Raw genomic sequence first — 13616 nt, 5'->3', positions numbered from 1 at the left:
CAGTAGTAAGAGCACTACAGCAATTCCGACAATACTTGATTGGTAAGCATTTTAAAATAGTTACCGATTGCAATGCACTTAAGTTAACGCAAAACAAAAAGGACTTACAACCCAGAGTAGCCAGATGGTGGATATATCTTCAAGATTATGACTTCACTTTAGAATATAGAAAGGGTACAATGATGTCTGATGCTGACTACCTCAGTAGGAATCCTGTTAATCTATGTACTCCGGTTAAACCTAAAACGTGGGCGCAAATTGCACAATCCGCTGACAACGAGATAGCAGTCTTATTAGAAAAGCTTAATGATGGTCAATTGGACGATACCCGATACAAAAAGAAAAATGACATGTTGTATTACAAATATGATGTCAAAGGTGAGCAGTCGCGACTTTTATATTATGTACCCAAAGCTTACAGGCTTAGCCTACTACGTGTTTTTCACGACGAACACCAGCATCTTAGTTATGAAAAGACAGTAAATTTAATTTTGACGCATTTTTGGTTCCCCGGATTGCATAGTTTTACTAAATAGTATATTTTACATTGTGTAAATTGTTTAACATATAAAAAGGTACCACGTGCGCGACTCCAGCCAATTACATCGTGGGAAAAACCTTCAATCCCATTTGACACGATACATGTCGATTCTTTAGGACCGCTGCCGGAATCCGACGGTTATAATTACGTTTTAATTTTAATAGACGCTTTTACCAAATTTTGTTTAATGTTCCCAATGCGTAAACAAGATTCATCCGACTTAAAACGAATTATAACTAACGCAATAGGTATCTTCGGTACACCACGGTTACTCGTTTGTGATAGGGGTCGAATGTTCGACAGCGCGGATTTTAATACCTTTCTAATAGAATATGGCATTGAGATGCACTTAACTACTCCCGAAATGCGCCAGTCTAATGGCCAGGTTGAGAGGTACTGCCGCACCGTATTAAATATGATTAGAGTAGAAATAAAACTGAAGTCTGCACATTGGTCACAAGTTCTATGGAAGGTTCAATTAACTTTGAATATAACTAAACAAGCCTCTACTTCGTATTCAGCATTAAACTTACTCATTGGCACGGAGGCGACTACACCGTTAATCAATTCCCTTATTAAGGATGTAACGATAGAGGGATCCACGCCTAATCGCGAAGCATGGCGTGAATTAAGAAGACAAACGGCTGAAACAAATTTGAATAAAAATCGAGAACTTCAGGACGCCTACGTAAATAAATACCGCAATACGCCTAGGAGATATAAGGTTAATGATTTAGTTTATGTTATAAAACAATCTCACAGAGCAGGAAAGTTGGACAGTGGCATGAGGGGTCCATACCGCGTCACCAAAGCGCTAGCAAACAACCGCTATGAGCTTACCTTACTCTCAAACTCTTATGGCAAGGTAACACAAGCGGCTGCCGAGTACGTAGTACCTTGGAATGGTGAGTGGACTCCCGACGCTTGCGCAGCATTCTTTGAGAGCTGTGAATCCGATTCCTACGAAGAACAAACTACAGCTGAGCAGGGTAGCCGCGAGGACGCTGCCTTGTCAGGAGAGGCGTGTTGACGAACTAAATCTGCCCCCATCCATGCCCCCAAATTTGCTTGTGAGTACTTTTAGTATACTATTGGTGCTTGACCGCAGTCTTGTTAGAAGAGATGAGGTCTTTTTTCTTACAATAGCAAAAAAATCATCTGTACGCTCTTGTGCAAACATAGTTGACGCCGAACAGAACCGCGGCAAGCCCAACAGCACCCTAAACCCGTTATTATATTGAACCCTTAATGTGTCCATAGCTTTCTGCGTATAGTTAACCCACAAGCCTCCCGTGTAGAAAGTTTGACAGTAGGCTTTGAAAAGCGTTATTTTAACTTTCTTACTACATCGAGAAAACCTGCGGGCCAACATATTACATTTCGTAGCGAGAGCTCTTCGTTCTCGCTCTATATCTACCGTAACCCGTAAACGCCTTTCTTTGACGACCTGGAAGTTGGACCAGCCTGCGTCAAATGGCACTGACGCAGGCATTGCACCTGGTCACCACGTTTGGGGATTATCTCGCCTTTCCAGGGTAGTCCCCCATCGGAGCAGTAGTCCGGCACAGTAGCCGGGCGGCCCGGGGGTGAATTGGTGAATTGCTACAGCAGGTCCCAAATCACCCTAAATACGGGCAGGAAGGGAAGCCGGGGAGTTTTAGTGGGTATTCCCAGTGCCAATACCATCAGGCGCTGGGCGACCCCCACACAAAACTCACTCACGAGCCAGGGCAGTGAGCAGTCTGTAAGAGGATTTCTCCCCAAAAAAAAAAAAAAGGTTTTATGTCGGTTTTCATAGTAACCATATTAAATCCACTTATGTTTTATTAAAATAACAACAGATATCACCGATGCGTAAGAGTCTGTCAACGACCAAGACTTTATGATTTTCTAATGTCATGGTTATGGAAAATGTAACTGTGTGCTTCATTAATAATACTATCCGACGATGTGGCTGTGTCAATGACTAAAAACTGTGTGATCATGTGGGTATGTATGTGGGTATGTAATTAATCATACATTACATACATTTCTTTTATATAAAGAGAGAATTTTAAATCTACCGATTTGTGCGAAGGTTTCAGAACCCCGTAGTGTATATAGGGATCGTCGTAGGATAGACTTGAGGTATTTATTAACTATTAATACCAAAAAGACATCATATATGATCTTCGCGCCTAAAAATAAAAATATACCAAATCATGACCAACTAACAATTTTTAACGAGCCAATAAATAAAACTGATCATGAAAAATATTTAGGTCTTATAATGGATAGCAAGTTAACCTGGCAATATCATATTGATCATCTTAAAAATAAAATATCCCCTTTGATAGGAGCACTACGTAGAATTTCGTTATGTATACCTAATACAATTCGTCCTATTATTTATAATTCTTTAGTAAAACCTCATATCGAATATCTTATTGAAATATGGGGAACTGCTGCGAAGTGTAACATAAAGTCATTACAAACTTTACAAAATAAAATTATTAAAGTTCTTTATAAATATGATTATATGACGCCATTCGTTGAATTATACAAAAAAAACAAAATTCCTTAATATAAATCAATTATACACTTTAAAAACCTGCATGTTGATTAGAAAAATAATAACAAATAAAACACATTTACACTTACACTTTCATAAAAAAACACATACATACCACACTAGAAAACGTAATAAACTAGAACTTCCAAAAACCAGAACCAACTATGGAAAGAAAAACATTTTATTTGAAGGAGTTCAAATTTATAGTAAATTATCAGACTTAATCATTAATAGCAAGAGTTTTCCTATATTCAAAAAACGTGTAATGGACTATGTGCAAAATAATTTATAAGTTAATGTAACCCCTACCTAAACATGTTTGTCTAATATAACTACCCGCAACATTTCATTTTACTGTATATAATTCATAAGGCAGACTTTTAAATGTACCCTCAAGCAAAATTATTGTGATTTCTTATTATAAGTGAACTTTTGTGTTCTTTATGAGAAATAAATGGCTTTAAACCGAAACCGATATGATACAATATGAACACGCATACCTAACCGACATTAATTAATTAGAAATTTTGTACATATATATTTGCTTATTGAAGTGGTAATTGGATTTGAAACTATTTTGTTACTATAGATAAAAGTCGATATCGTCTGAAAAATGAATTGTGAAATTAACCTGTTGGTACGATAGTGAACCGCCAAGTCAAGCAAAAATAAAAAAGCGGCATGGCCGTATTACACTTTTCTCAAATTATTTCGGGCCATTTTCGACCTATAAGTACATTTCGCATTAAACTTGACGCCTATGTTTCTGGTAAGCAAGAAAAAAGTAGCTCAAGCATTACAACTAGACAAAGTTCTTAGTTTTGTTAAATTTTTTTCATTCACTGGCTGACCCATCATCAAAACTGTAAGGCGCTTCTAGTTTATATAGAAGCTTCAAAATTTTGAATACAATTTGTGTTTAGTGAATAACTCAGGGAAAAACTAAACTATTTTAAATTTTCTGTCCACTTTTCAAGGTAATCTATAAATATACACGTGTAGCTCGAATCATAAGTCAGAGAGTGGGCTCTCAGAAAATTCGTTGATAGCACGAGTGTTAGAGAAGTAGATCATACTGGAAAAAAAGAAGAAAAGGAGGTTTTCCACAAAAATAAATGAGATGCCATCGATAACAAAAGTTAAAAAAAAAACAAGTCCCGCAACACTGTTCTTTCATTGTAAAATTTTGGATGATGTACGTAATACCAAGTCGGTTGATCTTTTCGGTCCCCTCTTAAAGGGCCTTCTGTCTTAAGTTATAACGTTATTAACTATCTAACCATATCTCATAGTGACCACATTAAAATTAAAAATATTTTATGTTTAAATAAATAGATTGACTTGGCATTAGCATGAAAACGCAATGCCATGAAAAACCAAATTTTTTATCAGCAAACCAAGTCTCGCAACTCAGCCAACTCGCAATTCCCGAGCGCATTAAGCAATCTTGATTACTAAAAAATGTAGTGCTTGTGAGTTACATCGTGTGTATTGAAATGAATTATATTTGTCATAAAAAAATTGTAGGTAATTATAATTTATTATCAAATTACAACTAACTTAAATGCGATTTAACAAAAAATCATTCATAACTAATAAGAATTACTTCAGAGGTTCTATCTCGACTGACACATCTGTCGTCCATAAATCTATGTATCTCTTTTCATGATTTCTTTCGGGTTAACCTATATCGGTATGATTTCAGTCATATTCTCATTTATATTTAACTCTGTTATGTCCCGTTTCCTTTCTAGTGATAAACTAGGGATTCGAAAGTCTCTAGTTCATCTTAGGGATACGCTTCCAGTTGTGTGAAAATTATTGAGGGACCTTAACATGCAACAAGCTCATAAGCTCCATGTCCATATCCATAATATACATTTTTTATCGTCAATGTATTGTTTTTTTTTTTTAATAGAAGTTTTTCAAAAGCATACGATAATAATATGATATAATATGTGAAGTAGATTAACAACATTATTATACTTTTTCATAACACAAACAACAATTTACTAGTTTCATTTTATTTAAACATTAAATTTCCATATTTAAATTTAGAAAATTTTTCAAATGTCTCGCTACATGATATAAATTAAAACAAAATTAAATCAAAGATATGTTAAATAAAATGCTCTTCAATGGAGTATATAATACACTAGGTAAAACCCGATGTTATTTCCATCAAGATTCATTTAATATAGGAAGTTTTCGACGTAGCGAAAATGTTTTTGTAATTAATTATAAAACGATAACTAATACACAATTTGATATATTTTTTAGAATATTTCTAAAAAAATTATCAAATTATGTAGAAAATATTCTAAATATCGAAAAAATCCACAGACTTAAAAAACATTAATAGGCAATAAATATATTGTAACTTAACATTCAGGGATATGTTACATAGGCATTTTTAATTTGTAAATTCTAAGATATGAGGGCACATTCTTAAAAATTATCGTTATGTTTAGGGATATGGTATTCGTTAAGGTATTCGTCAAACAACAAAAGTATATAACGAAACGTTTGTCTGGTAAAATTACATACTATTATTATCCAATAGCCAGTTATAATTAATTATTAGATGTCTATATGGCATGGAGTATTCTTAAATTTCATCATTATATTCAGGCATATATAACATGATATGCAAAATATAGCATAGTGGAGCCTCTCGATATCCTCTCCTTTAATACAAAATTTTTCCGTAAATCGTTCTCTGTCCAAGGTGCACAGCTTTGGAACTCACTCCCACCTTCTGTTTACAAAGAGAGACCAAGTGCACCTGCATTTAAACATTAACTTAAGTGACATCTTCTGTCACTTTTACCTTCTGATATGTAATGTTTATTTATTCATACTATTTGTATATATTTATGTGTATATTTATGTATAAATCTATGTATGTATGTATAATATCAAAATTTTCTATTATTATATTTTTTTTGTTTGCTTATCTATATGTCGGCTCGCGATTGGAGTATGGGCGAGCTAGGTGGCTCTGAAGTCTCACGGTTGAGAGAATTATCCTCCATTTATAGTACTTATTAAAATAAGTAGATGATTCAGGCGGATCCCTTGACCACAATTATGAGTTGTGAACAGGACGGCTGCCGAACCACCACTGGCTCATCGACGATTAGCCCTGCTTATATAGGAGCCGTCCCCTCCCTTCACAACTCACCTGATTCACTGATTGGTGGATGAAGTCTGAGTCGTTTTACTTCTAAATAAAACTAAAATTATTATTTACAATCAAAAGTTATTTAACGAAACCAACAAATCAATTGAGTAATAATTAGTATTATTTTAATTATTACATATTTATCATTAACGCCGACACGGCCATTCTGCACAAAGGTCGCCCTCGACCTATTAAAAAATCTATTCAACAAAATTTGGAGGTTCCTCTGCTCAACTGCTCAACTTTGCTTCTAAAATCTTGAAACCGGCTGTCCTCAGTAAAATTTATTTAAGTCATATTGTTGGAGGTCCCTGTCCTCAAAAAAATCTATTTAACCCATAATTTTGGAGGCCCCTGTCCTCAACGAAATTTATACAACCCATGATTTTGGAGGCCCCTGTCCTCAACAAAATTTATACAACCCATGATTTTGGAGGCCCCTGTCCTCAACAAAATCTATACAAAACATTATTTTGGAGGCCCCTGTCCTCAACAAAATCTATACAACCCATGATTTTGGAGGCCCCTGTCAGGCCCCTGTCCTGAACAAAATCTATACAACCCATTATTTTGGAGGCCCCTGTTCTCAACAAAATTTAAAAGCGTAAAACTGCAAACATTTAATCTTTTGATGAATTGATAGAATTAGTATTTTGTGTGAAACTTTGATCAACAACTTCTACGCAACTTCTACTCGAGTTAAGCTTGATCCAACAACTGACAAACCTTCCAACGCCGACACGGAACCCTGTAATTATAGCATTTTCATCTGGTATTGGAGATAACCGTAGTTGTTCGTGAGAAACCCTTTTTTTTCTAAACCAACTATCTCAATTTGATATCGATCGTTAGGCAATATATATATTTTTTGATTTCATATGCATCAGGGTATTTAAGATCTAATCCAATTTCACCCTTTTCCAATCTTATAACTTTAACCTTTCCTTTACTTTAGCCTTTCCTTTGTCCAACCTTAATTTATCTTGAGTTCTCCTAACGTTAATTTTCTTCTTAATGTAATCATCGAGTTGACTTCAATTTACTATCCTTTCATCTTCGTTTATTAACGTAAGTAGTTCTACAGGTACTGCGCACTGTCTTCCAGTTAAAGACTTTATAGGACATACATTCGTAGTTTTGTGCTTAGAGAAATTAATTGCTAGTTCGAGAGAATTCAAACCTTTCTTCCAATCCTTAGTTCCGTAGTTTCGTATAATCGTTAACCCATTTTTGATTACTGCCATTACACGTTCAATTTGTCCATTATTGCGACTTACGCCAGGAGCTATGTAATGTTGATAAATACCATGAAATTTACAAAATTCAAATTCGACTTTAAAAGCTGTATCTTGATCACTAATTATTTGTCTAGGTGTCCTAAATAACGAAACCACGTATTCCAGTGCACGAAGCGCCATGGTTGCTGTCTTATTAGTTGCGTAAGTCAAGGTTACATATTTTGTATAAGCATCGATTATTACGATTACATATTCATTTTTATCATGTTTCTTAGTGAGGCGCCCCGTCGCATCTATGTGAATCGTATCAAATGGGATAGATTTCTTCTCAATAGGATACATTTGTATCTGTTTGGCTCCTGATCATCTTTTGCTCGTTTTGCAAATGGCACAATTATCAATAAATCGCCTTACGGTTGTGGACATTTCAAGAAACCAATAAATTTCACGAATTTTTGGCAAGAGTTTTCTCCTACCCGAAGTGTTCCAGAGCAGTATGATAGCAATTAATAATGCTCCACTGATATTATTTGGGAACTACTTGCTTCCATTTTTTGGATCCTGGTTCTTCATTCTGGTATTTACGCTCCAAAACAAGGTCATGAAGACGTTAAGCGGTCATCGTGTCGCCACTTCCAAATTTTTTTAATTAACACGGCAAGATCAGCATCACGTCGCTGTTCGACCTTAAGCCATGGATCTATGTTTTGAATTAAGTTAATACACATAATACGATTTCTGCTGAAAAATCTTGTCGATATTCAATTTTGAAATTGTAATGTTTTAAAAATAACCACCACCTGTGAATTCTTGGTAAAAGTTCATGAGATAAAGATTTTATGGCATTACAGTCAGTGACTATACTAAAATATCTTCCATAAAGGTACTGTCTGAAGTGTTTTACGGCGTGTACTATTGCAAGAGCTTCTAATTCATAAGCATGGTAGTGACTTTCTAGAATCGTTATTCTCATACTCGTATATGCTATTTGATGTTGCTTACCCTCGTTTATTTGGATAAGGATAGCGCCAAGACCTGTACTGCTTGCATCCGTATATAGTTCGTTTAGTCAATCTTCCTTAAAAATGGTTAGTATTGGTGCCGAGGTTAGACGCCGAACTACGTCAAGTCTGGTATTTCCATTTTCAGCTGTCATTTCGAATTTATCATCCTTCTTAGTCAAATTATAAAGTGGTAATACACGTTCGGAAAATGATGGTATAAAACGTATAAAGTAACCTGCTAATCCAAAAAATTGACGTACTTACCTAACACGGGCTGGCACAGGAGACCTCTAGAGCGCTTCGACCCCTCTCGGACCCGGGCGCACAGCACCATTTGATATCAGGTCACCGAGACAATTAATTGCTGTTCTAAAGAAGGAACACCTTCCCGCGTTTTTTTTTTGAAAATCCAACCTCTGTCAAAGCAGCCAAAACCCCTTCAAGAGCTTGCAAATCCTCTGACATTTTATCAAGACGTCATCCATATAGACCAAAATATTATCCAGTAACAACCGCAGAGCAGTCATGACTGCTCGTTGGAACACTTCCGGAGCGCCAGTTAATCCAAAAGACATTCCCGTATAATCGTAGAGTCCATCCGGGGCAATGAAAGCTTGATAGAAATAGTGTTTACATTAAGTTCACGGTTACCCGTGCACATCCTATCCTCGCCACTCCCCTTCCTGACGAGAACCACAGGACTTGCGAAATTAGAAGCACTTTCACGGATCACACCACTGGCAATTAAATCTACAATAATAGTTTCAACCCTCCTTCGCTCCATTGGTGCCATCCTATAAGGTCGTCTTGAAACCACTCCAAGTGGGTCCCTGAGTTGTATGTGTCAACCTCCTGTCCCCACTTTGGCTTTTGGTATTCCGGTAGCAAATGTAGCACAGAATTTGGCCAAAAGACCCTTCAACTCCCTAATCTCCGCCTCGTTGGCCAAATCGGTGTCAATATCTGGAAAGGGTATTTCAAATGTTAACGCTGTATCAATAGTAGAATGTCTTACCACAGCAGCACCCTCCTCCGTAATAAGCACAGTCAGTCCTGTTCCTACAACCAAATCTGCACCAATTAAAACGTTACAAAGAGTTTCATGATCTTCAACAATTGCACAAAGTCTTGACCCGTTGACACGACAATATTGGAACGCTCCCCCTGCCCACCCCTTGAACATCAATAGACATTACTCTCGTTTTCGTGGAAAGGAAGAGCCCAGCGACCGTCTTACCAAAAACCGGGAAGCACCGCTGTCGTAGAATGCCACGCAGTTAAAGTTGCCCACGCTTATATTCATTGGAGTCAACATTCCGCTATGTTCCCTCAATAAGTCGACCTTGTTTAAAACTTCACTAACCTTTTCCGAAACATGTAGATTCTACATACCCAATTTTGCCACGGTAATTGCACGTGGTTTTGGATCCTTCCGCTCTGTCGAAACTAGAACTCAACAATGGTTGAGAATCACTCACAATATCAGTTATTATGTTACAGTTTGTCTGAATATGCCCAGCTTTTCCACACTTGACAAAAGACGAGGCCGCAAGTATTCATTATCTACACAGCCAATTACTGCTTCAACAGCATCCTTCTCCTTATCGCTGTTTATTACACGTTTCCAGATCTGCCACACCTTTTTTATGGGTTTAACTGGATGCGCTGTGTCCAACCTGAAATCATTAGTTTTAATATGTCATTAGAGTATCTCGCTTCAGGTTCAAATGTTTATATTAAAGCTTCTCGCGTGTCTTTTCACACTGATGACTTGACAGGCCATGTATCCCCAATGGTTTTAGCTCAGCCTTCTAACAATCTAGCTATTTTGGTACAAATTTCAGAGTCACTTATATTCCAGTGATTTTTTGCTTGGTCAACATGGAGCACCAGTCCATTATAGGCACGTTCCCGTCTGGGGTAAAAGATGCGATATAGATGTCACTTAACCTTGGCCTTTGTGTTGTTGAAATCAAATTGAAAAGTAAACCTGCAAGGAAATCTTCATTTGCTTGCACACTGGCCTGTTGTTGTTTAGATAATGTTTCCAGAATGCTGGCCAGTGCCAGAAGGGTATCCGAGTTCTTTGGCACATTTCCTCCTTTTGCGTGAGACGATGGACCTGCTGGATCCATCCCACTTCTGATGTCGGCTCGCGATTGGAGTATGGGCGAGCTAGGTGGCTCTGAAGTCTCACGGTTGAGAGAATTATCCTCCATTTATAGTACTTATTAAAATAAGTAGATGATTCAGGCGGATCCCTTGACCACAATTATGAGTTGTGAACAGGACGGCTGCCGAACCACTACTGGCTCATCGACGATTAGCCCTGCTTATATAGGAGCCGTCCCCTCCCTTCACAACTCACCTGATTCACTGATTGGTGGATGAAGTCTGAGTCGTTTTACTTCTAAATAAAACTAAAATTATTATTTACAATCAAAAGTTATTTAACGAAACCAACAAATCAATTGAGTAATAATTAGTATTATTTTAATTATTACATATTTATCATTAACGCCGACATATATATAAATCTCTATATTTTTTTTCCCTTCACTCTTTTTATTGTACCTATGTACACCACGCTTCTTTATGTAGTTTCCTTTATGAAAAGGGTTTCTCGTAGAGGTCTCTTTTAAGAGATAAGTTATCCTTTGTGCATCACATGTCTTTTATAATTAATTATGTAACTATTTCTTCTCTTGGTATATAAATATATAAATAAATAAATATTAAATGCTGTGAGTATAATAAATGGGGACACATGAGTGCATCATGCAGTAATAAACGGCCTAAACCTGACATTAATAAAACTAAGCCACGAAACTTGCCTCTGCCTCAATCCTCAAGGACTAATTCGTTTCAATTTAAATCCGTAGCTTGTAACTTCTGTAAGAAAGTCGGTCATAGTGAACCGAACTGTTTTGCTTAAGGACGATCGAACTCGGGTAACGTAAATTTTTGTCGAGAAGTCGTAACTGACATTAATAATCGTGACGTAATTACGGCGGTACTAGGTGGCATCCCGACAGATGTATTAATGGATACCGGTTCATACATCTCGTTAATTAGCTCTGATTTAGCTAAGCATTTTTCATGCAAACTACATGCGTGCATTCCACTGTTGCGTGGTTTTGGTGGCGCGGAAATACCAAATAATATAAGTACCGAGTACGTTTTTGAATACTCCGGTAGTTATAGGCACCGATGTATTAAGCAGAGACGGAGTGTCTTACATTCGCATTGCGAATTCACAACGACTCATTCGGTCCATTAAATTACCGACTAATATCATATCCGATTGTACGGTAGATTTGGATCTTCATTCTATTAACACGTCACCGTCATAAAATTAGTTTTTATGTCGGTTGTCATAGTAACCATATTAAATCCACTTATGTTTTATTAAAATAACAACAGATATCACCGATGCGTAAGAGTCTGTCAACGACCAAGACTTTATGATTTTCTAATGTCATGGTTATGGAAAATGTAACTGTGTGCTTCATTAATAATACTATCCGACTATGTGGCTGTGTCAATGACTAAAAACTGTGTGATCATGTGGGTATGTATGTGGGTATGTAATTAATCATACATTACATAAATTTCTTTTATATAAAGAGAGAATTTTAAATCTACCGATTTGTGCGAAGGTTTCAGAACCCCGTAGTGTACATAGGGATCGTCGTAGGATAGACTTGAGATATGATACAATATGAACACGCATACCTGACCGACATTAATTAATTAGAAATTTTGTACATATATATTTGCTTATTGAAGTGGTAATTGGATTTAAAACAATTTTGTTACTATAGATAAAAGTCAATATTGTCTGAAAAATGAATTGTGAAATTAACCTGTTGGTACGATAGTGAACCGCCAAGTCAAGCAAAAATAAAAAAGCGGCATGGCCGTATTACACTTTTCTCAAATTATTTCGGGCCATTTTCGACCTATAAGTACATTTTGCATTAAACTTGACGCCTATGTTTCTGGTAAGCAAGAAAAAAGTAGCTCAAGCATTACAACTAGACAAAGTTCTTAGTTTTGTTAAATTTTTTTCATTCACTGACTGACCCATCATCAAAACTGTAAGGCGCTTCTAGTTTATATAGAAGCTTCAAAATTTTGAATACAATTTGTGTTTAGTGAATAACTCAGGGAAAAACTAAACTATTTTAAATTTTCTGTCCACTTTTCAAGGTAATCTATAAATATACACGTGTAGCTCGAATCATAAGTCAGAGAGTGGGCTCTCAGAAAATTCGTTGATAGCACGAGTGTTAGAGAAGTAGATCATACTGGAAAAAAAGAAAAAAAGGAGGTTTTCCACAAAAATAAATGAGATGCCATCGATAACAAAAGTTAAAAAAAAACAAGTCCCGCAACACTGTTCTTTCATTGTAAAATTTTGGATGATGTACGTAATACCAAGTCGGTTGATCTTTTCGGTCCCCTCTTAAAGGGCCTTCTGTCTTAAGTTATAACGTTATTAACTATCTAACCATATCTCATAGTGACCACATTAAAATTAAAAATATTTTATGTTTAAATAAATAGATTGACTTGGCATTAGCATGAAAACGCAATGCCATGAAAAACCAAATTTTTTATCAGCAAACCAAGTCTCGCAACTCAGCCAACTCGCAATTCCCGAGCGCATTAAGCAATCTTGATTACTAAAAAATGTAGTGCTTGTGAGTTACATCGTGTGTATTGAAATGAATTATATTTGTCATAAAAAAATTGTAGGTAATTATTATCAAATTACAACTAACTTAAATGCGATTTAACAAAAAATCATTCATAACTAATAAGAATTACTTCAGAGGTTCTATCTCGACTGACACATCTGTCGTCCATAAATCTATGTATCTCTTTTCATGATTTCTTTCGGGTTAACCTATATCGGTATGATTTCAGTCATATTCTCATTTATATTTAACTCTGTTATGTCCCGTTTCCTTTCTAGTGATAAACTAGGGATTCGAAAGTCTCTAGTTCATCTTAGGGATACGCTTCCAGTTGTGTGAAAATTATTGAGGGACCTTAACATGCAACAAGCTCATAAGCTCCATGTCCATATCCA

Source organism: Danaus plexippus, unplaced genomic scaffold (genome assembly GCF_018135715.1).
Source record: "Danaus plexippus unplaced genomic scaffold, MEX_DaPlex mxdp_39, whole genome shotgun sequence".
NCBI lineage: Eukaryota > Metazoa > Arthropoda > Insecta > Lepidoptera > Nymphalidae > Danaus > Danaus plexippus.
The sequence above is the reverse complement of the archived record's forward strand: the minus strand, read 5'-3'. Positions refer to the sequence as shown.